Genomic DNA, 22,243 nt, shown 5'->3' with positions numbered 1-22,243 from the left:
GAGTGCATTGGCATTATACAAAAACGAATTGAGGATGTGCAAGAAGAGCTAACGGGGAGAATTAATAAAGGGGAAGAAGAGTCTACGAAGAAGTTTGAGGCTGTGAATGTAATTGTTTCTTCACAAGTAACTGCAATGAAAGACATGGAAACAGTTGTTGAACAAATGGCTGAAGATATGCAGGGAATGAAGCTAGAACTAGACAGCCTCAAGAGTCAACTGGCGAAAGTCTCAGATAAATGTCTTGATCTCGAAGCTCGCTCAAGACGCCAAAATTTACGAATACTGGGAGTAACAGAAGGGGCAGAGGGAAACAACGCCCATGAGTTCACTGCTAACTTAATCAAACAGGTACTCAATTTACCTGTGGAACCGGAAATTGAAGTGGCACATCGAATACCCAGATTTAAGCCAAGATCACAAGCAGATCCAGCCCACCCACGACAGATCATAGTCAAACTTCGGGACATTTCAGCACTTGAAGAGCTGATGAAAAAAATCAAATACGGAGTGAAGATGACGTTTGGAAACGACTCTATCAAACTCCTCCGGGATTATCCCTATGAGATCGTGCAAAAGAGAAGAAAGTTCTCACAGACAAGACAGATTCTCCATGGAGTTAAAGATGTCAGATGTGGCGTTTTTTATCCGGCCAGGATGCGCATTACTTTCAAGGGAAAAGAGAAAACTTTCACTAATTCGGACGCATCTTATAAATATGCCCAAGAGATTGTGGCAGAAACAGAAGATTAATCAAGGCAGCGGGACGATATGGACAAATTATTTCCTTTTATTACTTCACAGAGAATACCTGAAGATAAGGGAAGAAACACCATTCTCTAAAAGTTTAAAATGGAAGAGCATTTCCCCGTGCGCTGGTCTAGACACCTTATCTCCTTTGGACGCTTTAGAATTCAACTCAAGGACATTCTTTGTTCAAAATGAAGGAAAGACTGATAAGCAACGCAGAGACGAACAGCAGAGCCGAAAGTGGAAAACATCACAAGGACAAATGGCGGTTTAAGATCTTAAAATAGCTTTACAAAATATAGAGAATTAACAATAATTAACAATACTAATATAGAAATATAAATGGAAACTAACTTGAACTATATAATGGGCAAAATGTAATAATGTGTTAAAAAGACTGACTAGCTCGTATATAGAGCGAGACAGTTAAGCAGGGATAAAGAAATAATAAATAACAAATTTTAGAACTAACGTAGATAATACTGAAAGTTTAAGTGCTATGTAGTTCGTGTGGGGAAGGGAGGAGACTCAGGCACCTGACATAATTCCAGGAGCCTGATTCTGGTTAACCCTTTCAGCCAACAGCTTACTATTATCAAAGGTATAATGCTGATTATCAAAGGTATAATTCTTCTTATCGAGTACACACACAAGATTAGAAGTTGTTCAGCCAGAGCTGAACACACTTCTCGGCATCTGCACAATGGTGTCTGTCTTGCGCTTCTTGTGCTTCTTGTGCGTGGTGGTGGAAAGATTGGTTGAAACAGGGCCGCGACGTGAACGCTCTTTCCTTGGCCCCATTAGTAGATGAAAGTGTTAGATATATAAATTTCACAGTAGCTGAACACAAGATCTGATGTCTGAATGAAATATATATATATATATAGTGTAAATGGGTGAAATATAACTGATTTTGAAATGGTACCGCCCTCCTAGGTTTAGAGTAATAAAGGGAGCGGAGCTAATTATACAACATCAACTTCGGAAGTCGAATAGATGTCGAATCCCACAGTTGTGGGGGGGGACACTCACTACAGTGTCGAATACTCCAGACACTGTAATTTTACTTGTTCAATTTTTTTTTTTATCACAATATGTCACAACTATGTGTTTTTTTTTCAAGGACAATCGCAAAAGGGATCTACCAAGGAAGTTAGTAATATAAACGCCCCCCAAATATCCAGAGTCCTGAGGTATGGATGCACCGTAATAAATAAGGTCATTAAAATCAGCGAAAATGCAAGATGATAAACAAAAGAAAATGGGAGGAATCACACTGTGTAACTGGAATATAAGGGGTATTAAGGTACCAGGATCTGGTAACGGGGGGTAAAAAAAAAACAAAAAAAAAACACGGTTGGTATATCCTTTTTTGCGGAGTTTTGTGTTATAATAGAGCGATTGTTTCTCCTTATTTTTCTTTTCTTTCTAGGGTCTATTTCCTTTCTTTACTTCCTTCTCTAACTACTTCTCTAAGGGGCTTTCTTTTCCCAACACTTTCCTGCACCTTCACGACTCTTGCTCACTTTCCTTACTTCTTTTATTTCTACCTTTTTTAAAGCTCAAAAAACGAAGTGGTACAACAAATGTAATAAGATATATGTGATGTGTTTTACTGTAATTTACTGTACTTCTAATAAAAATAATTAAAAAAAAAAAAAAAAGAACACAAAATAAGATCAATTGTGGCAATTAGTATTTTTAGCATGAAACTATCTTTTCTTATATGGCATTTGTAGATGCAGTGATTGTTCTCAGTGACAAAACAATTGCAATTTCCTGTATCATTTGTTAAAAAGTTTCCAAGTACTTTAATGCAGAATGTATTCCCATCGTTAATACTGAGCAATATGGCATAATTCTTAAGCAAAACTTTTCTTCACTCTTCCGGTGGCTTATTTTGTCCTTTATTTAATAAAATGCCATAATCCCCTCTGTGGCCTAACCGATGCTTTGTATAAACTCCAACAATCCTCATGTCTAAAACACCTACAGAAAGTCTACACCTATATTTCACTGCAACTAGAACTGAAAGGAATGTTAATGCTACAGTGACCTTCTGGGTAGCCATAATAATCTGGTACAGGTCAACTGCCAACCAGCTCTACATGAACAGATACATGGTCATTTTGTTTGCCACACAGCGGTCTACGTATAATTCATCAAAGAACACTCCAGCATCAAATACCTAAAATCTTTCCAAAATTGTGTGTGTCTCAGATTCAGCATATTGTAGGCGTTATGCACATAGTAATAAAGTGTACAAACTACAAAGATCTGCTCAGTCAATTTTCAAATACGACTTGATCCCCAACTGAAGGTTATTCATGTCCAGGAAAGATACATTCTCAAACATTCAAATGCAATGAATTTTTTTTAAAGGGAATGTGTATTTTTATTTCCCATTTCACCTCCAGTACTTTTACCAATTACCTTAAATCTGCGCCTTCTTGTTGTCAGTCTTCTACTATTGGAACCCAACCATTCTGTGTTTTTTAATGTTATTGTGAAAATTTTAATGAAGCCTTTCAGCACAGGTTACTTCCTTCATGCACACCTCCTTCCAGTCTGAAACACAACAATAAACTTTGTGACAGCTTTCAGAAAACACTATCGAGACACAGTAAAAAAACATTGCTTTACATGTTTTACAAAAGAGAAAATAAACATTGTGCACCAACAGAGAAAGTGCAGATAAAAAGTGTATGCACTGCAATGAAGTAGATTTGGAAAATGAGGATTCATCCTCAACCTATGAGAGGTTCATTCAAGACTCTGATAATGGAGAGGAAGAAGCTGTTCTTTAATTTGGTGGTACGCATTTACAAACTTCTGTAAATTCCACCCAACGTTAGAGGGGAGAAGAGCATGTGAGCAGTCCTTTATTATGTTGGCTGCTTTTCTGAGGCAGTGTGAAATATTGACTGAATTGATGGGTGGGGGTGGAAGGGGCAGTTGGTTTCCATAATGGACTGGACTGTGTTCACAACTCTACAATTGATTTTGGTCTTGAGCAGAGCAGTTGCCAACTATTCCATGATTCATCTGAATAGGATGCTTCCTCTGGTGCATTTGTAGAAATTGGTAAGAGGCATTGGAGATGTGCCCTATTTCTTTTGGCTTCTGAGGAAGTTGGGGCATTTGTGTACTTTCTCGGCTGTAGAGTCAAAGCGGTTGGACCAGGACAAATTGTTGGTGATATTTACATCTAGGAAATTAAAGCTCTTGACCATCTCCATTTCAGCACCATTTGAAACAGACTGAGCATGTGTTCTCCCTTGCTTCATGAAGTTGATGATCAACTCCATCGTATTGCGGGAGCAGTTGTAGTCTTGACACTATGCTACTAAGCTCGCTAACTATTTTCATTGTTTGAGATTTGTCCCGATATAATTGTGTCATCTAAACACTTGTAAATGGGATTAGAGCAGAAGTTAGCTGTTCCGTCATGAGTATGGGGTGTAGTAATGGGCTGAGGACACAACCTGCTGAGAATTATCATGGAGGATGTTTAATCACCTATTCTTACTGATTGTGGGTTATAGGCTTGTTGGTGTCATAATACAAATGTGTTATTTCTGGATAAACTTGCTGTGTTTAATCTACTTTGTTAAAAAAAATGGAACTTGACCAGGGTCCCCAATCAATACGTTACCAAGAATTTGTGGTGAAATGCATGTTACCAAAAGTCCCGAACTTGCTTCCTATTCTGGGCCTCACACCTGACTGTCTGCTGGTGAACTCCTCACATGAACCATCACTGGAGCTCAGTCTGGACGAGGTTCTCCAGCTCTTACACTGGGGAAATGGCTTTTACATTCTGTGCTTAGTTAGCACATGAAAATCAAATCAAACTGCAAACACTGGAAATTTAAAAACAAATCACTGGAAACAAGTGATTCTGACAAAGATCTCAAACCTGAAACTTTAACTTTGTTTCTTTCCCCACAGATACTCTCTGCCCTGCTAAATGGGTCCAGCAATCCTGAGATCAAAGGAGGACCTGGCATTGGGGAGCTGCCAAGACCTAAGGGGGACAACAAATGAAATGTGTTAAAATTGTTTTGTGTAAAATTGATTACTTTGTAACTTTATCGGTGCCCTTTATGTGGCGACTCTTTGCTTACCTTGGATATGCAAAACAAAGAATATCACTGTGACTTGTCACATGTGACAATAAAACATCATTCATTCCATCATTTATTCATTCAATCCTGAGAATTTGTCGCAGGATTGTCAACCCCATTGACTTCAATGTTATTTGTAGGGCTGCAGATGAAAGAAAAAGAAAGCAGATGAATGATTTAAAAATATATTATTTTGGTTTCTGATGGTTTTGTTATTTATGTTGCAATAACTTTAATTTGGTTTATTGTTTTTAAACTTTTAACTTATATTTAAACATTTTAAATTATGTCCCAAAAAACGTTAACAGCCAACAACGCTGGAGTATATGCTTTGCAACTGCCACTTTCAGTGACGTGTTTTGGAGAGAGGATTCTCAGCAGATAGCCCTTGTAGACTGCTGCTAGAGTCTGAACCACTTTGGGCAAGGAAGGTAACAGGTCAAGATGTAGAAGGGCCCAAGTCCAGCCATTGGGTGATGATAGCTAGTGAATCTGGGCAGAGAGGCCTGGTCATCAAGATCTGGCTCACTGTAATATTTAGGAACAAGCAAGCTGACTGCTTGCTTATTTACACATAGCTCACTAATTTAATTAGGATTTGGCCATTAACCTTCAATCTATAACACTTAACTTTGGTAATTTGCAGAGGACTAACATCATAAAAAACTCTAGTCCACTGAAAAGGTGAGATACTTTCAGATAAAACTTTTATGCTTCATGGAGTATTATATTAACCTGATTATGCAGCAAATATGTTTTGCCTCCAATGGACATTCCTGGAAAAATACTAAATAATAAATTCTTCAATAGCATTTGTCATTTTTTTAAACTGAAAACATAGACAATAGACAATTATTGCTATTGAGGGAGTGCAGCGTAGGTTCACAAGGTTAATATTGCGTTGGGGGACCAGGCCTCCCGTGTGACAGGGACGCAAAGAGTCAATAGACAATAGATAAGAAATGCAGGAATAGGCCATTCGGCCCTTCGAGCCAGCACCGCCATTCAATGTGATCATGGCTGATCATCCACAATCAGTATCCTGTTCCTGCCTTCTCCCCATATCCCCTGACTCCGCTATTTTTAAGTGCCCTATCTAGCTCTCTCTTGAAAGCATCCAGAGAACCTGCCTCCACTGCCCTCTGAGGCAGAGAATTCCACAGACTCACCACTCTCTGTGAGAAAAAGTGCTTCCTCGTCTCCGTTCTAAATGGCTTACTCCTTATTCTTAAACTGTGGCCCCTGGTTCTGGACTACCCCAACATCAGGAACATGTTTCCTGCCTCTAGCATGTCCAAACCCATAACACTCTTCTATGTTTCAATGAGATTGCCTCTCATCCTTCTAAACTCCAGAGTGTACAAGCCCAGCTGCTCCATTCTCTCAGCATATGAAAGTCCCGCTATCCTGGGAATTAACTTGTAAACCTACGCTGCACTCCTTCAATAGCAAGAATGTCCTTCCTCAACTTAGGGGACCAAAACTGCACACAATACTCCAGGTGTGGTCTCACTAGGGCTCTGTACAACTGCAGAAGGACCTCTTTGCTCCTATATTCGATTTCTCTTGTTATAAAGGCCAACATGCCATTCGTTTTCTTCACTGCCTGCTGTACCTGCATGCTTACTTTCATAGACTGATGTACAAGGACCCCCAGATCCCATTGTACTTCCCCTTTTCCCAACTTGACGCCATTTAGATAGTAATCTGCCTTCCTGTTTTTGCTACCAAAGTGGATAACCTCACATTTATCCACATTAAACTTCATCTGCCATGCATCTGCCCACTCACCCAACCTGTCCAAGTCACCCTGCATTCTCATAGCATCCTCCTCACAGTTCACACTGCCACCCAGCTTTGTGTCACCTGCAAATTTGCTAATGTTATTTTGAATCCCTTCATCCAAATCATTGATGTACATTGTAAATAGCTGCGGTCCCAGCACCGAGCCTAGCGGTACCCCACTAGTCACTGCCTGCCATTGTGAAAGGGACCCGTTAATCCCTACTCTTTGTTTCCTGTCTGCCAACCACTTCTCTATCCATGTCAGCACTCTACCCCCAATACCATGTGCCCTAATTTTGCCCACTAATCTCCTATGTGGGACCTTATCAAATGCTTTCTGAAAGTCCAGGTACACTACATCCACTGTTACAACATGTTATAATCTAATGAATAACATAAGGAGCAATTGATGTTATTGTTCTTTCTTTTGTTTAAAGTGAGGAGTGAATCTTAAAAGTCAGAGGGAAACCATTCCAACATTCAGGTTGCCCAAGCGAAGTCTGCTAGCATTCCTTCTGTTAATAGATGCCGGTCTCATATACTAGGAAACTTAGTTAGTGTCCTCTTCCTCTGTGCTGCCATTGCCATTTCATCAAGTCACGATTCACGAAGAGAGAAACAGGGAGAAAATCAATGGCAGCGCTTTTTAAGTCCATCAAGCACAGGAAGCAAGTCCAGTAAAGACCATCTCTTCATTCTATGTGCTAAGAGACTTTAAGCCTTAAAGGTTTGCTTATTCATGTATACTTTGCATTTCTGTGCCAATTTAATTCACTGCTCCACTGATCTCTCCCCCCATCTTTTCAGCAGGCTAAGGCCAAACATAGACTAGGCGATCGGTTGCGAAAATTATAATTCCCCTTCCCATTGGCATAATGACCTTTATGTCTTGACCCTCCTCCATTGTCAGGTTGAGGAGGAACAGCACCTCATATTTCACTTGGGCAGCTTACAACCCAGCAGTATGAATATTGATTTCTCTAACTTCATGTAACGCGTGCATCCCCTCTCCATCCCTCCTCCATCCAGGTCCTAGTACTAGGTTCAAAGTTCTCTCGTTAAGTCTCATTGTCTATAACTTGTGTTCACCTAGCTGACAGCTAACAATGGTCTGTTTCCTTTATCATCGCTACTTTTTTGCACATCCTTCATTCATTTGTTCTATATTTCTCTATATCACCGTCTATATCTGTCGTTTACCTTTCTCCTGACTCTCAGTCTGAAGAAGGGTCTCGACCCAAAACGTCACGTATTCCTTTTCTCCAGAGATGCTGCCAGACCAGCATTTTGTGTATATCTTCATATTCAAATCTTGCCTGATCTAGATGCTCACTCACTGTCTACTTAACTTAAAGCCAGAAATAAAGATCCATGCCCAATCTCACAGTTATCCTTATAAATACTTAGCTACTGAGAGCTGTGGGACCAAACAGACTGATCAGACACGAATTGCTGTGAAAGATAAGATAACGGAGCCCTGCAAAGTCAGGGGATAATGTTATTGTCTATGTAGCAATGGACATTTTGAACAACTATTGCAATGACCTGGGTGAGAAACGAGTTAAAGTGGTCAGTATGTGATTCACACTCACAAAATCAAGGTCACTGCCCTTGAGAAAACAACAGTACAACACTCATCAAGAAAAGAAGCAAAACATATGCAACTGTCAGTTACAAACACACTTCAGGTCATGTTTGTTGATCTCATCCGCTGGTTTCCCAAGACTTACACTACACAGCATAAAGAAATCAAATAATTTCAGAAACAGTATTGAACGCTTTCTTGATGTATTGGTTTACAATGTCCTTCTGTGGTGCACAAAATCTGAAGTGACTTAACAGCACAACTGATTACTATCAACTCTACTCACAACTGACAGAACCTACCCTGATAGGAACCACGGATGGAGCGGTGTATTAAATAAGCCTAGAGCAGCTAGGTGAGCTGTTCCAATCAAAATCATTTTGCAGAAGCAAAAGTTGACCAAAAGTTCAAAATTCTAATCAAAAATCTAACTTAAAATTCCAGAAGCACCCACAAAATAACTTAAGTTTCTGAAAGCTGCATACTGTGAATCAATTTGCATCAGACGGTCTATTGAATATTCAACTAAGAATCAACATGATTATTTGCATGCTTCAGAAAAATGTATGAACAATTTTTTCAGCTATTATTTCCATGCTGTTCTCACACTTCTGATTACTGGTGCTACAAATGCATCATGACAATCATATTGAGCAAATGCATCACACACCCAGCAGCAGATCTGTAACATAATATTTGATGGTCGGTAATGCTAAATTCAAGCCTGTGCAATCTGTTATAGTGTTTCTATGATATGGGGAGATGCCCAGAGCTGCCCTAGTTTGGCTGATATTATTGTGTGGCATCAGCAGTATCATCCCTTTGCTAACTTTTTCCTGAATTAGCATGGATTATTCATGAAGGTGATTTTCCATGAGGGGCCAAATACTCCCTTATACATTCAGCCAAACAATCAATGTTCATGAACCTTAAAAATATCCATAAGAGCTATTTGGTTGCAGTGAGCATCTTGATTCAGCTCAGTCATATTCAGCAGATGTAAACCATGGGCAGAAATAATCTCCACCATCACAATCTTACCCTGATTGGAGGATGTAGGAACAAACAACGGCACATGCTGGTTAATACATCTATATTACTAAAACTCTGTTCTTGACCGGTTTTGGCTTTCTGTGCTGCAGTTTCCGAGAGTACGCCGCCACCTACGGCTGGGATTTTTGGCCACCTCGCTCAGAGCCCCCCTCTGCCGCATGTGTGCCGAGGATTTTTCCCGTCGATGAAAATTGACAGAGATATTAATGTTTTTACAACATTCCCCATTCTCTCTGCTGCCCCTGCTGGAGGGAGGGGGAGGGACTATAAAACCAGGAAGTGGTGTGCCTCAATCAGTCTCTGCAAGTGGTGTGCCTCAATCAGTCTCTGCAAGTGGTGTGCCTCAATCAGAGCTTTGAATGACACTGACAAATGTCTGCAGCACTGTGAGTACCCTTAATTTGGTTTGAAAATGAAAATATGGTTAGAGGTAAAAAAGCACTGCCTGCAAATGGTTGTTTGGGTTTGGGTTGAAGTAAAAAGGCACTCTCTCTCCCCCCCCTCCCTCTCCTCTCCCCCCTCTCCTCCTCTCCTCTCCCCACCCCACCCCTCTCCTCTTCCCCCCCTCTCTGCCCCCCCTCTCCTCTTCGCCCTACTCTCCTCTCCCCCCCTCTCCTCTCCCCCCCTCTCCCCTCCCCCCTCTCCTCTCCCCCCTCTCCTCTCCCCCCCTCTCCTCTTTACCCTCGCCTCTCTCCCCCCTCTCTCCTCTCCCCCTCCCTCTCCTCTCCCCCTCCCTCTCCTATCCCCCTCCCTCTCCTCTCCCCCTCCTCTCCTCTCCCCCTCCCTCTCCTCTCCCCTCCCTCTCCTCTCCCCTCCCTCTCCTCTCCCCCTCCCTCTCCTCTCCCCTCCCTCCCTCTCCCTCTCCCCCTCCCTCTCCTCTCCCCCTCTCCTCTTCCCCCTCTCCTCCCCCCTCTCCTCCCCCCTCTCCTCTCCCCCTCTACTCCCCCCCCTCTCCTCTCCTCCCCCCTCTCCTCCCCTCTCCTCCCCCCCTTCTCCTCTCCACCCCTCTCCTCCCCCTCCCTCTCCCCCTCTCCTCCCCCTCTCCTCCCCCCCTCCTCTCCCCCCCTCGCCTCCCCCACTGTCCTCCCCTAGAACCCCCTCCCCTCCACACACCCCTGCTCCTCATCTCCCCCCTCCCTCCCCCTCTCTCTCCCCCCCTCTCTCTCTCCCCCCCTCTCTCTCCCCCCCTCTCCCCCCCTCCCCCCCCTCTCCACCCCCTCTCTCTCACCCCCTCTCTCCCCCCCCCCTCCTCTCCCCCCTCTCCTCCCCTCCTCCTCTCCTCTCCCCCCCCCTCTCTCTCCCCCGCCTCTCTCTCCCCCCCCCTCTCTCTCTCGCCCCCCTCTCTCTCCCCCCCCTCTCTCCCCCCCTCTCTCCCCCCTCTCTCTCTCCCCCCCTCTCTCACCCCCTCTCTCTCCCCTCTCTCTTCCCCTCTCACTCTCACCCCTCTCTCTCCCCCCTCTCTCCCCCCCTCACTCTCCTCCCCTCTCTCCCCCCCCTCTCTCCCTCCCCCCTCTCTCTCCTTCACTCCCTCCTCCTCTCTCTCTCCCCCCTCTCCCTTTCCCCACTCTCTCTCCCCTCTCTCCCCCCCCTCTCTCCCCTCTCTCCCCCTCCCTGCCCCCCCCCCCTCCCTCCCCTCTCTCCCCCCTCTCCCCCCCCCCCCCCCCCTCCCGTCCCCCCCCCCCCCCCCTCTCCCCCCCCCCCCCTCTCTCCCCCCCCTCTCTCCCGCCTCCTCCCCCTCTCTCTCTCTCCCCCTCTCTCTCGCTCCCTCCCCCCTCTCTCCCCCCCTCCTCTCTCCCCCCCCCCTCTCTCTCCCCCCCCTCTCTCTCCCCCCCTCTCTCTCTCCCCCCCCCCTCTCTCCCCCCCCTCTCTCTCTTCCCCCCCCCCTCTCTCTCCCCCCCCCCTCTCTCCCCCCCCTCTCCCCCCCCCTCTCTCCCCCCCCCCTCTCTCCCCCCCCTCTCCCCCCCCCCCTCTCCCTCTCCCCCTCCCCCCCCTTCTCCCCCCCCCTCTCTCCCCCTCCCTCCCCCTCCCCCCCTCTCTCCTCCTCCCCCCCTCTCTCCCCCTCCCTCTCCCCCCCTCTCTCCCCCCCCCTCCCTCCTCCTCTCTCCCCCCCCCTCTCTCTCCCCCCCTCTCTCTCCCTCTCCCTCCCCCCCCTCCTCCCCCCCCCTCCCTCTCTCCCCCCTCTCCCTCCCCCCCCTCTCCCCCCCCCTCTCCTCTCCCTCCTCTCCCCCCCCCTCCTCCCCCCCCCTCTCTCCCCCCCTCTCTCTCTCCTCCCCCCCCCCCTCTCTCTCCCCCCCCCCTCTCTCCCCTCCCCTCCCCTCCTCTCTCCCCTCCCTCCTCCCCCCCTCTCTCTCCCCCCCCCCCTCTCCCCCCTCTCTCTCCCCCCCCCCTCTCCCCCCGCCCTCTCTCCCCCCCTCCCCCCCCTCCGTCTCCCTCTCTCACCCCCCTCTCCCCCCGATCTCCCCCCCCTCCGTCTCCCCCCCCTCTCTCCCCCCCCCTCTCTCTCCCCCCCCTCTCGCTCCCCCCCCTCTTCCTCCCCCACCTCTCTCTCCCCCCCCCTCGCTCTCCCCCCCCTCTCTTCCCCCCCCTCTCTCCCCCCCCCTCTCTCCCCCCCCCTCTCTCTCCCGCCCCCCTCTCTCCCCCCCCCCTCTCTCCCCCCCCTCTCTCTCTCTCTCTCTCTCTCTCCCCTCTCTCCCCCCCCCTCTCTCCCCCTCTCTCTCGCTCTCCCTCTCTCCCCCCCCCCCTCTCTCCCCCCCCTCTTCAAAGCAGCGGTGTTAAATCACAGATAAAAAGAAAACCTGAGAATAGTAAGATTGTGAAGAAACTTGAACTTCCATATGACCTTGATAGTATGAGGGTGGGAGCGGTGGGCACGTAATCGCTCATCGTAACTCCACATAAAATCAAGATCAAACTTCAAACTGGTAATTTCTCGTTTAATCTTACTATTTTACTTCGGAGTCACGTGAGTGACTACGTGAAGATTTCAAAGCTCTGTGATTTTACGCCGGTTACGAATCCAGGCGTCACACACTGAATGGATTGACCATGGATGCGTGTAATCATTAAAGCATTCGGACATTACGTAGTTAAGTAAAGACACTGATGCTTTAAGTGAAAGAAAGTTTTAAAAATAGTTACCCCTCCCAACCTTGGGGGGAAACTAAGGGACAGAACTTAAAATGGTACGTGCAACACCCCCAGTCCGGTTATGGGTTTGTTATAAAACCGGTGGACCGTTATTTCATTCGTCCATCCTGCAGCCACTCGGATGTCGTCAAGGGGCACGTCCATAGCTCTTGCTGCCGACGTAGATGCAGCCCTGGTGGAGTGAGATTTAACCATATAAATGTTTACTCCTGCTACCGCCATTACCTCTTTTGACCATCTGGAGATGGTTTGAGTTGACACCTTCTGGTGTGGTTTTTTATGGCTGATGAGGACCGATTGTTCTGAGCCTCTGAGGTTATCCGTAACTCTCAGATACTGGTGTTAGTATGTTACCACACACACAACCGTTGGTCCTCTGGATATGCCAAGAACTGGATCTCCATCCCTGGCATTCTTGGCCTGCTCTGTTTTATCAGGTTCCTGATTAGGAATGTTATGTTGTTCATATTGGTGGTCATGTAGTCCAAACATAGCTTTTGCAGTGTCTGGACTCTTTTTCAGCATACCACCTTCAGGGTTAGCTATAGGCGGTCCCTACTGTCAAAGTAGGGTTAGTACCACACTCACATCCCATGTGTCTGTGTACCTTGGCCTTGGAGGTCTTAAATTGTAAATTCCCTTCATGAATTTTGTTGTAAAGGGGTGCGTTCCTATCGACCCGTGCCCTGCTTCCGGCATCAGATAGGAGGAGAGTGCGCCTCTGGCACTATAGATTGCACTATAACTTTGTTTATAGTTATAGTACAGAGTTGATAGGAACTCCAAGACATCCGTTATCCGAACTGTGTTGTATTTGTTCGGACAGTCCTATGCCTTGAAATGCCTCCTCAGAATCTGCAGACAAACAAGTTAATACGTTCATGTAGTGGATGATTACTCCCTGTAACTGGGTTCACTAGGAGGTCCCTGCTCTTGGGTACAGCCATAACTGGCTGGACTATAATTCCCAACATTTTTGGGGACCAGGCTTGAGTAGGCCAATCTGGCACTACCAATATGCCTGTGGCTTAGTCTTGCTTGATTTTGGTCAAGCATCCGTTTGTGAGACAAATTGGCGGAAAGCATACATAAACATTCCTCCCCAATTGAGGGAGAAAGCATCCACTGCCTTTGCTCCTGGATCCAGCTCGCAGAACACATATCTGGGTAACTGATGGTTTAGTCTAGATGCAAACGGATCAACATCTGGTATGCCAAATCGTGTAGTTATTTCGTTAAATACTGTCTGATTCAACATCCATTCTGTGTTGTTATTAAACATTCGTGATCCAGCATCTGTCACCGTGTTATATCTACCTCGTAGATTACCCAAATGTTCCTCTCGATACACCAGTGCCAAATGAGTTTCGGCAATCTATCGTAAGATACAGATTTTACACCACCCTTGTTAATGGATATATGCCACCGCAGTGGTGTTATCAATCTGAATTTGAACAAGCACCGGTTGCATATCGCTACAGAGAACCTTGAGTCCATATTGTGCCCCCAACAATTCTGGGTAATTGATTCCATGTGTTGGGGAATTACAGACTCCTGCTCATTCCATCTGCCCCCACAGCTTTAGACTGTGTTGGTGTCTCCCCATCCTTAGCCGCTTGCATAGGTCTGAAGAACCCCCGATGGCTTTCGAGCAAAATTTCCCTTGAGCTGTCTCACATTCGTTATCCACCATAATTATTCAACAATGGCCTCTGCTGGCAATCCATAGTTTGCCAATTTGGCCTGCATGGAATCTGAGTGTTCGTTCCTTTGCTCGTTGTAAATTCTGGTAATGCAAAGGCCCGTGACGTACTGCTGTGAATGCAGCTACTATTTGCCAATTACACTCGCTGTTTGCCTGATAGATGGCTAGTATTTGACTATCAGGTCATAGCAGGCTTGATTAAATATTGTTGTTTGCCCCTAGGAAAAGTCACCAACATATTTACTGTTTTTGATAGTAAATTATAGGTAATCAATTACCCTTGTAGGTGTCAATTTTGATTTAACTGGATGGATGAGGTAACTAATTATTTCAAACAGGGTTTTGGTTAGCTTTGACTGATGCTTCTGCCAATTCTTGGTGACTCCAAAATAAAAATGTCCTCCAAATATGCCATTACTATGTGGTTTTGAGACCTTTGTAGTCCCAGAATTGGTTTCCGTAGTTTAGTCAATAGTCTAGGAGTTAAGGTCAACCCATTTGGCAGAGCCATGCCATCCAGTTAAATTTCAAATATCTCCTGTTCTTAGTGAATAGACACCGAATAGTATGCATCTTTGAGGTCGATGCATGCCATGTGACCATTTTATAGGAACCTCCTATAAAACAGTTGTTAGACCTTAACAAAAAATTGCTGTTTCTGAAAGTCTGTACTGCACAAATGAGTTAAACCTGGATGAAGTGACATCCTCCATCTGTCACCTGTCCTGGAAGGCAATCCTGCCCATAATACTGGGCCTGCCTTGAAGATAACTCCGGTCCGAGTTCCAAGTCTGCTTGGAACCTATGTATGTTGTGCAGTAAAATAATCACATGTTGTTATCTGTTTTTTAAAACCAGATCTGAAATTCATGTTATTGTCATTTTGAACAAAAACACAAGAGTAAAATTACCAACATGTAACTGGTCCACAATCCCTTGTTTCAGTAAACCCAGACCCACCTACCTCCATGGCTACCGGTGGTCTTGTGGTAAGCCCAAAGGCCCCTGATGCGGGTTCCTTTTCTCTCCTTGATTGGGAGTAGGACTGGTAGAGAGTGTGGATTCCATGTTTCTCCTGACCTCTGCTTGGGTCTTGGTCTAAAAACCTCATCTTACTGAGCCTGCCTTGTACGACAATTCTGGCCATAATTCTGAGTCTGCCTTGAAAGACGACTCTGATCATATTTCCGTGCCCAGCTTTCAAGCTACCATCAGCTTCAGTGAACCGCTTACCCCCTATGGAGGTGTGGGGTGTGTTGCCGCCTACTGATGAAGTTTGCTTGTCGTTGGTACTTTGATTGGTCCGACAGCTTTTGCTTCCTTCTTCTGGTCTTACCTGAAGAGAGGATTCGGCGGCTGGTTTCTCCAAAGTCACCCTGATAGCGCTGTTCCCTTGCCGGCATTTGTGCGGATATTCTGCCAACTGCTGTCTCTTGAGGCCATATGCATGTGCTTCAGTATGTTCATACTTTAATTCGAGATCAGTTACCTACTGATCACTCACACTCCCCTCCACTGAGAGTGAGATTTGTAGGCAGCCCTGAAAACAGATGCTGCCGCAGGCCCCTGAGGATACCTGCGCTGACATGGCCCCTCCAGCGGGCCTAAATGAGATTCTTGCTTTGGGTCAGACTGAAACTGACCGTGAATGCTCCTCTCCTCAGAGCAGGAGACATTTGCTAGATCTCTATCCAGTGAAGCACCCAGTGGAACCTGGATGATTGCAGAAGTACTCCTTTTCTTTTGTGCTTATTATTCATTTTATGTAAAGCACTTTGGTGTCAATGCAGGTTAACTTAAACAGTGCTATATAAGTAAAAGTTACTTACTTACTTACTTTCTTCTGCTTGTCCCTGGGAAAGTCCCCCCCCCCCCCTGCTTTTGTACTCTGATTCAGAGTTGTTTCTTCCATATGTACTTCCCCCTCCAATGGGGAAGACATTGGGCTGCCCCATGTGCGAGGCTCCCGGCACTGCTGTAGGCCCGGGTTGACACAGCTCCCTCCTTTAGAGCAGGTCATTGTTGGAGCAACTTCTCCAAAACGTTGCTCCATGTGAGAGAGTCGTCCTCAGACGCTCTCCGTTGAGGGAGGGTATCCCTTTTCCCCCCAGACTCACCTGAGTCAACGGGTTTGTTTGACTTGCGGGTGGTTTTCCCCGTACTGCAGGACCACCAAACGGAGCTCCTCCTCCTGCAACAAGTCTCCTGCCGGTTCTGCTGCCGGCGCTATGTCGGGAAACAAGACCGTCGCCCGCTACTGGGAATGCTGCGGTCTTCGGCAGCCGACTTCCCCGCGGACCGTCTCCTCGACATCTGGGCCCTGAAACTACAAAAAGCTTCAAGCCCGAAAGAACGCAGGTAAGTAATTCAACTTTCCTTACCTGCCCATCCCGACGGACTGGGAGGACACAGTGCCTCTGCCAGTCCGTCGCGCGCGTTGCGTTCAGACGTAATGACGCACACGCAGACGGACGGCCCTTCTTCACGTAGTCACTCACGTAACTCCAAAGTAAAATCATAGTTGTTTTCCATTGCAAGTACAAAAACACCCCAATTATGATATCAATACCAGTCACAGTTTATTTTACTGAAATCCTACTGGGAAAAGTGGCTCAAATCCATTAATGATAGCAGAGAGTACATTTTTCAGAGGAGCAGGCATGATTTCTGTAAAATACCTGGGCTTTTTTTTTTGTAGAGGCAGAACAAAAGATTGACTGTTGATTGAATACCTTTTCTTTCCAAGTAGTGGAAAGAAGTAATGCAACCTTCCATGGATAAAGGTTTAATTCAACTTACAATCAATGAATTGTGATTTGGGCCTGTGATAGTCAGGACAATGCAAAATAACTAGCTCCCCCAGGATAAACTCTGGAAAATATGTCCATCCTGATCATGACATTTCCTTGAAAGACATACATTTAATATTATGTGAGGAAAGTATCCAACTCAGATGTGATAGCCCTAAGTAAGGTTTATATCTACAAAGGTGTGTACAAAGCCTCCTTGAAGAAATGCAACATTCCTACTGTTCCTTGGAAATGCCTGGTTAATACACATCAAGTGAAAGAAGGAGTATTTAGGATGATTCTAAGCACTTCAAGTACATGCATTGGGACCACACAGAAGCTCTGTATGGTCAATAGTAGAGAGGCATCACCTCACAGAGTACCCATTCCCCCATGCACCATCAATTCCTACTCCCACGGTTTCCACATTGGCCTCATTAGACAACCTCAGAACCTACAAAACTGGAATGCAAGTCCTTTCATGATTTCCTTTCTCCATGGACTAATGCATAGAGTCCTCAAATTACAAGTTTGGCCATGGAAGTTGGCTATGTGAATAGTCCTGCCAGCTCCAGTTGGGTCAGAGTTCCTGAGCGCCACTACAGGGGGCAAATTCGACCCATCAATCGGCCGCGGAATCTAGATGCGGTAGAGATTGACCCCTTCACCTGGCCTAGGCGCCACATTTTCAGGGGGGATTTTCAGCTGGGATTTCAAGGGCACTATCATAATTTTGTCTGGATTAAAGGAGGTGCCAGACCACCAGTTGCTGGAAAGTCGGTAGTGAACCTGTATAATCACATGAGAAATATATTTTTAATAATTTCATGCATCTGATATTTTCTCATAGTCCTTGCCTCGAGGCACAAATCAAAGGCAATCTAGTCTACAATCTACAATGCTTGCCTTAATGCAGAATGCTTCCACTTAGTCCCTAAATGTGATCATTAATAATTCTGCCATTAGCAAAAGAGTCAATGGCCATTGCCAGCAGTGGAGTTCAAATTAGTGAAGGTTATGTTTTAATCCGAGCTCTTCATCTATTGCCATTTCTTCCCTGACATGCACTCATCGAACCATGAGTCCATCTATAACACGCTTGATTGTAAACTTTATCCGGTCGCCATAACCTCTTTAAAAACAATTTTTGTCTGGAGATCAGTTATTGAAATTGAGATCAGATTTGTAAACCCACTTCTTACAGTTGAGTGAAAATAAATTAGCTTTTTCCTAACTTTGATATCAGATTTCACATATCCGAATTGGAGTTCAGTTACAAATATGTAGAATTAAAAGCATTTCCTGTACCAATCCTGTTGTGCGAGCATTAAGGGACAAAGTCTATGTTACAGGAGAATTATTTTTACATTGCACTAAAATAAGCCATCCATAGATCAAAATAGCAACACTACCTCCTGATATAACACCATTACCAAACTCTCTTCCTTGAGGTTGCTGATTTGGAGATTGCCAACCCGCCATTGGTCAATTTATGCACAATTAGCTGCTGCCACATTATTGAGATTAGTCTAGTTGAAATCATCAATTGCTCAAAGTGTAAACTCATTTTTTAAATCTTTCAACAATCAAGGCACTCCTCACATTTGACTTTGATAATTATTGGAAGATTGCCTCCCAATGATCTACGTTTACATAGCCCAAACCACTATTTCTTCCTGCCTTTGTCATCTTTAGACCACCTTCTCTAGACTACTTTCCCTCAGCAAAATTCACATGTCAGCATGGATTCATTTGCAAGATGAATACCTACAGCCCTCAACTCTCTACTTCTCCAGTAAAGTTAGAATATTTATCCAATTCCAAGACAAAGGACAAACGCTTGAATAATTCTGTTCAGTGTCAAGATTTTTATTATGTTCTCCACCTAACTTGCTCACTGACTGTTCATTCCACTTTAACCTTTACGTCTATGTTGAGTTTTAAATTCTTTATCCTTTCTTTTAATTAGACTAGTTAGAGCAACACAGAATAGTCTGCCCATACCCTGTGACCCCAGTCTCCTGAGTTTCATTCCACACAACTACAACTCTTCCATATTTTGTCTGCAAATGTGTTTTTCCATCACCCCTGATGTTATGACTGACACCCATTCAATGTCACGTCTATAGATTGAATTCAAGATAATCAAATCCAAAGCATTAGCTTTCTTTGCTGTTGTCCTTCAGGGGTTGACTATTTCTGGACCAATTCCCAAAGACGGCACACACATTTCAACATTTCTCCCAGTGGACAATGAGTGAAAATAGAAGATACGACATCAGTGCTAAATCTACTTCTGTAGTCATTTGTTGCCACCAAACATGTACAGAGGTCAATGGTGGATGCTTAGAAACAGGATCCCAGACATTTTAGTGTGAAAGTGGCTTTATGTTGATCAATATGTTTCTGATATCCCAGAAGCAAAAAATACCAAAAACCTGAATTGCTTTAAAATGTATCATTCCTTGTTTCATTGTAGGAATTGTCTGTATGCCTTGTCCCTTAGGGTCAGCTCTCTGTTCCTGTGCAAGACAATAAAAATGCAGTTTCAAATATAGGGAAAGCAACTCATCGTTCAATATGTTCCATGTTATAGGTCAGACGAGCAAATTGATTTGGAAGCAATCTCCGCACAAAATAAGCTTCATTGTGTATACAAGTTATGGATCTGGAAACATGCACAGTGCATCCCATGACAGGTGCAGGTCCAGTGTATTGAAACCAGTTCAGAAGTACGTTGCTCCAGGTTCAGCATAGTCCTGTCAAAGTCTAGGAGCAGAATATCAAAAGATCTTTTTGATGATTGCTTTTTGCAAGGTGCATCACCATAGTGATGGTTCAATTATTCAGACAACTCCAGTCCTGTCCTGACCCCCTGGGAAATTGAAGGGAGCGACAATCAACTGCCACGGATACAAATAATGCCATACACAAGAAAGGGCAGATGCTGGTTGATAAAAAACAAACACACAGTGCTGGAGTAACACAAAGACACAACAGAATTTTGGAAACGTCATCCCGTCACCCATTCCTTCTCTCCAGAGATGCTGCCTGTCCCGCTGAGTTAAAGAGTGCCCACGGTAGACTCACGAGTCACTACGGTAAACTCACGGGCTACTACGTTCTTACAACGAGTTTAACATTTTTTACTTCAAGAGTAAATTTGGCTCGTGGAAATCTTTCATCATGTTGAAAGATTTTCACGAGTTAACAAGTTTCCCGAGTACCTGCCGTTAGCGTTACGTGTTCCGACATTCCCGCTACGTTAATTCTACGTGATTACCACGAGTTTGATTTGTTTAAACTCGGGATCACTCGTGGGTGGACTCGCACCGTGAGACAGGGATTTAAGGCAGCAACTCCACTGCTGCACCACCGTGCTGCCCCCATGTCATTAAATGTGTATTTCAGGAACCTCTCAGATTTATTCTAAATGCGCAATTTGCTTCATAGATTTCTTTGGTTCAACTGCCCAGTGCTGGGACTTGTGCATCATAAAGTGTAAACAAACACAGCTTTTCCATGTAAAAACCCTCCCCACTGATTGGTACTGCTCCCAGAAAAACAGCGACAAAGGAACTCCATGTTGACATGTAAGCATCCTGAGAAAATCCAATAGTAATGCTGGGTCACAGATGGCTTCAGAATCACTGATGAAGATCTGCCAGTTCCTTCAAATGGTTCTTGATACCTCCAGAAATAGCACTAGCTCATCAATTAAATAGAGGTCCTATCAATTGTGAGATAAATGTGTGCTGGAAATGACTTATGATTCAGATGTCATGATAAAGTACATTTTGAATTTCACTTTAATCTCAGTGCTTTGCTTGGGTTCTTTTGAATCATTGGCACTTCATGGCATTAATATGTCCTCAGAGCACTGCTGTCATTCTGAAGCAAAGTACCACAGGCCATGCCAATTTTCCTCTCCTTACTTTCAAATGAGATCCATGCTTTCACAAATTCATTTGTACTCAGTGTCACAGATGTCCAGCAATTCTCCTGCCTGATATCCACCAGAGATTGATTAGTTGTCAGGCAGTTGCTTTCTTGTGCTCAATTCCACATGTATCTGTGACTGACTGTCAGTAAAGTGATTGTGCTCAACCAATGATTTTTTTCCCCTTTCTCCTCTGAAGTACTGTCAGAAATGGCTTCAAAGAAAGTACATTTATAGCAGTGTGTGTTTTTATGAACAAACAATGCTCCAAGCAGTCATTAATGTCGAAAAAACTCTAAGTGGCAGTGTGTCAGTTGGTGCATGGTCATGAGGTACAGATCAACTCTTACACAGCCACACGATTTTCCTTCACATTCGCTCCTCCATTGATAATTCGCCAAGTATTTGTCCATGGAACATTAAATCAAACCTTGTCAGCTTGTTCAAATGATATTAAGGATTCCATACCAATTTTTTTCAAGTGAAGTCAAGGAGTTCTCTCCCAAGCAACATCAGTGGAACAGTGGAACTGGGTAGTTTATCTCACTTCTATAGACTCCTGCATTCCAAACCTCAAACTGTCTATCTTCATCCCATTATGCATCATGTTTTTAAGAAGGAGTTAGATTTAGCTCTTAGGACTAACGGAATCAAGGGATATGGGGAAAAAGCAGGAATGGGGCACTGATTTTAGGTGATCAGCCATGATCACATTATAATAATAATAATAATAATAATATATCTTTTATTGTCATTGTACGTTAGTGCAACGAGATTTAGTGTGCAGCTCCACTGATGTCCAAGAAAGGTAAATAAATACAATACATAAATAAGCAAGCTGAATTGATTGACGTGACCATCTGAGGGAGACTGTCCAAAGGGGGTGGGTGGGGGGCACTCATTAGGGCCGGTTCAGAGCCGCTATAGCTCTTGGGATGAAACTGTTCCTGAGTCTGGAGGTTCGGGCGTAGAAGGCCTTGTAACGTCTGCCGGAGGGAAGAAGTTGAAACAGACCGTGGCAGGGGTGTGATGAGTCCTTATGGATGCTGAGGGCCTTCCTGAGGCACCGCGTGTGGTAGATGCCCTCCAAGGCTGGTAGCTCTGTCCCGATGATCCTCTGCGCTCTGTTGACGACGCGCTGAAGAGCTGTCCTCTCCGCCTCCGTGCAGCTGAGATACCACACAGAGATGCCATACGTTAGTATGCTCTCTGTGGTGCAGCGGTAGAACGTTGTCAGCAGCTGTTGGGGCAGACCAGTCTTTTTTAATGTCCTCAGGAAGAACAGTCGTTGCTGTGCCTTCTTGACCAGCGTGGCGGTGTTTGTGGACCATGTGAGGTCTTCTGAAATGTGAGTGCCCAGAA

General features: G+C 44.9%; 1 long non-coding RNA gene across 1 annotated transcript; it reads right to left on the bottom strand.

Moving 5' to 3' along the window:
- Positions 1 to 11,830: 11,830 nt before the first annotated feature.
- LOC116978140 lies at positions 11,831 to 19,896 on the bottom strand. Its single transcript, XR_004413384.1, has 3 exons — positions 19,797 to 19,896; positions 12,439 to 12,448; positions 11,831 to 11,843 (listed from the first exon to the last, which is right to left on the bottom strand). It is a non-coding gene; the product is annotated as an uncharacterized LOC116978140 (long non-coding RNA).
- Between the last annotated feature and the right edge of the window lie 2,347 nt (positions 19,897 to 22,243).

The sequence above is a fragment of the Amblyraja radiata genome, chromosome 10 (genome assembly GCF_010909765.2).
Source record: "Amblyraja radiata isolate CabotCenter1 chromosome 10, sAmbRad1.1.pri, whole genome shotgun sequence".
Classification (NCBI taxonomy): Eukaryota; Metazoa; Chordata; class Chondrichthyes; order Rajiformes; family Rajidae; genus Amblyraja; species Amblyraja radiata.
This window is presented reverse-complemented; position numbering and strand designations above follow the sequence as displayed.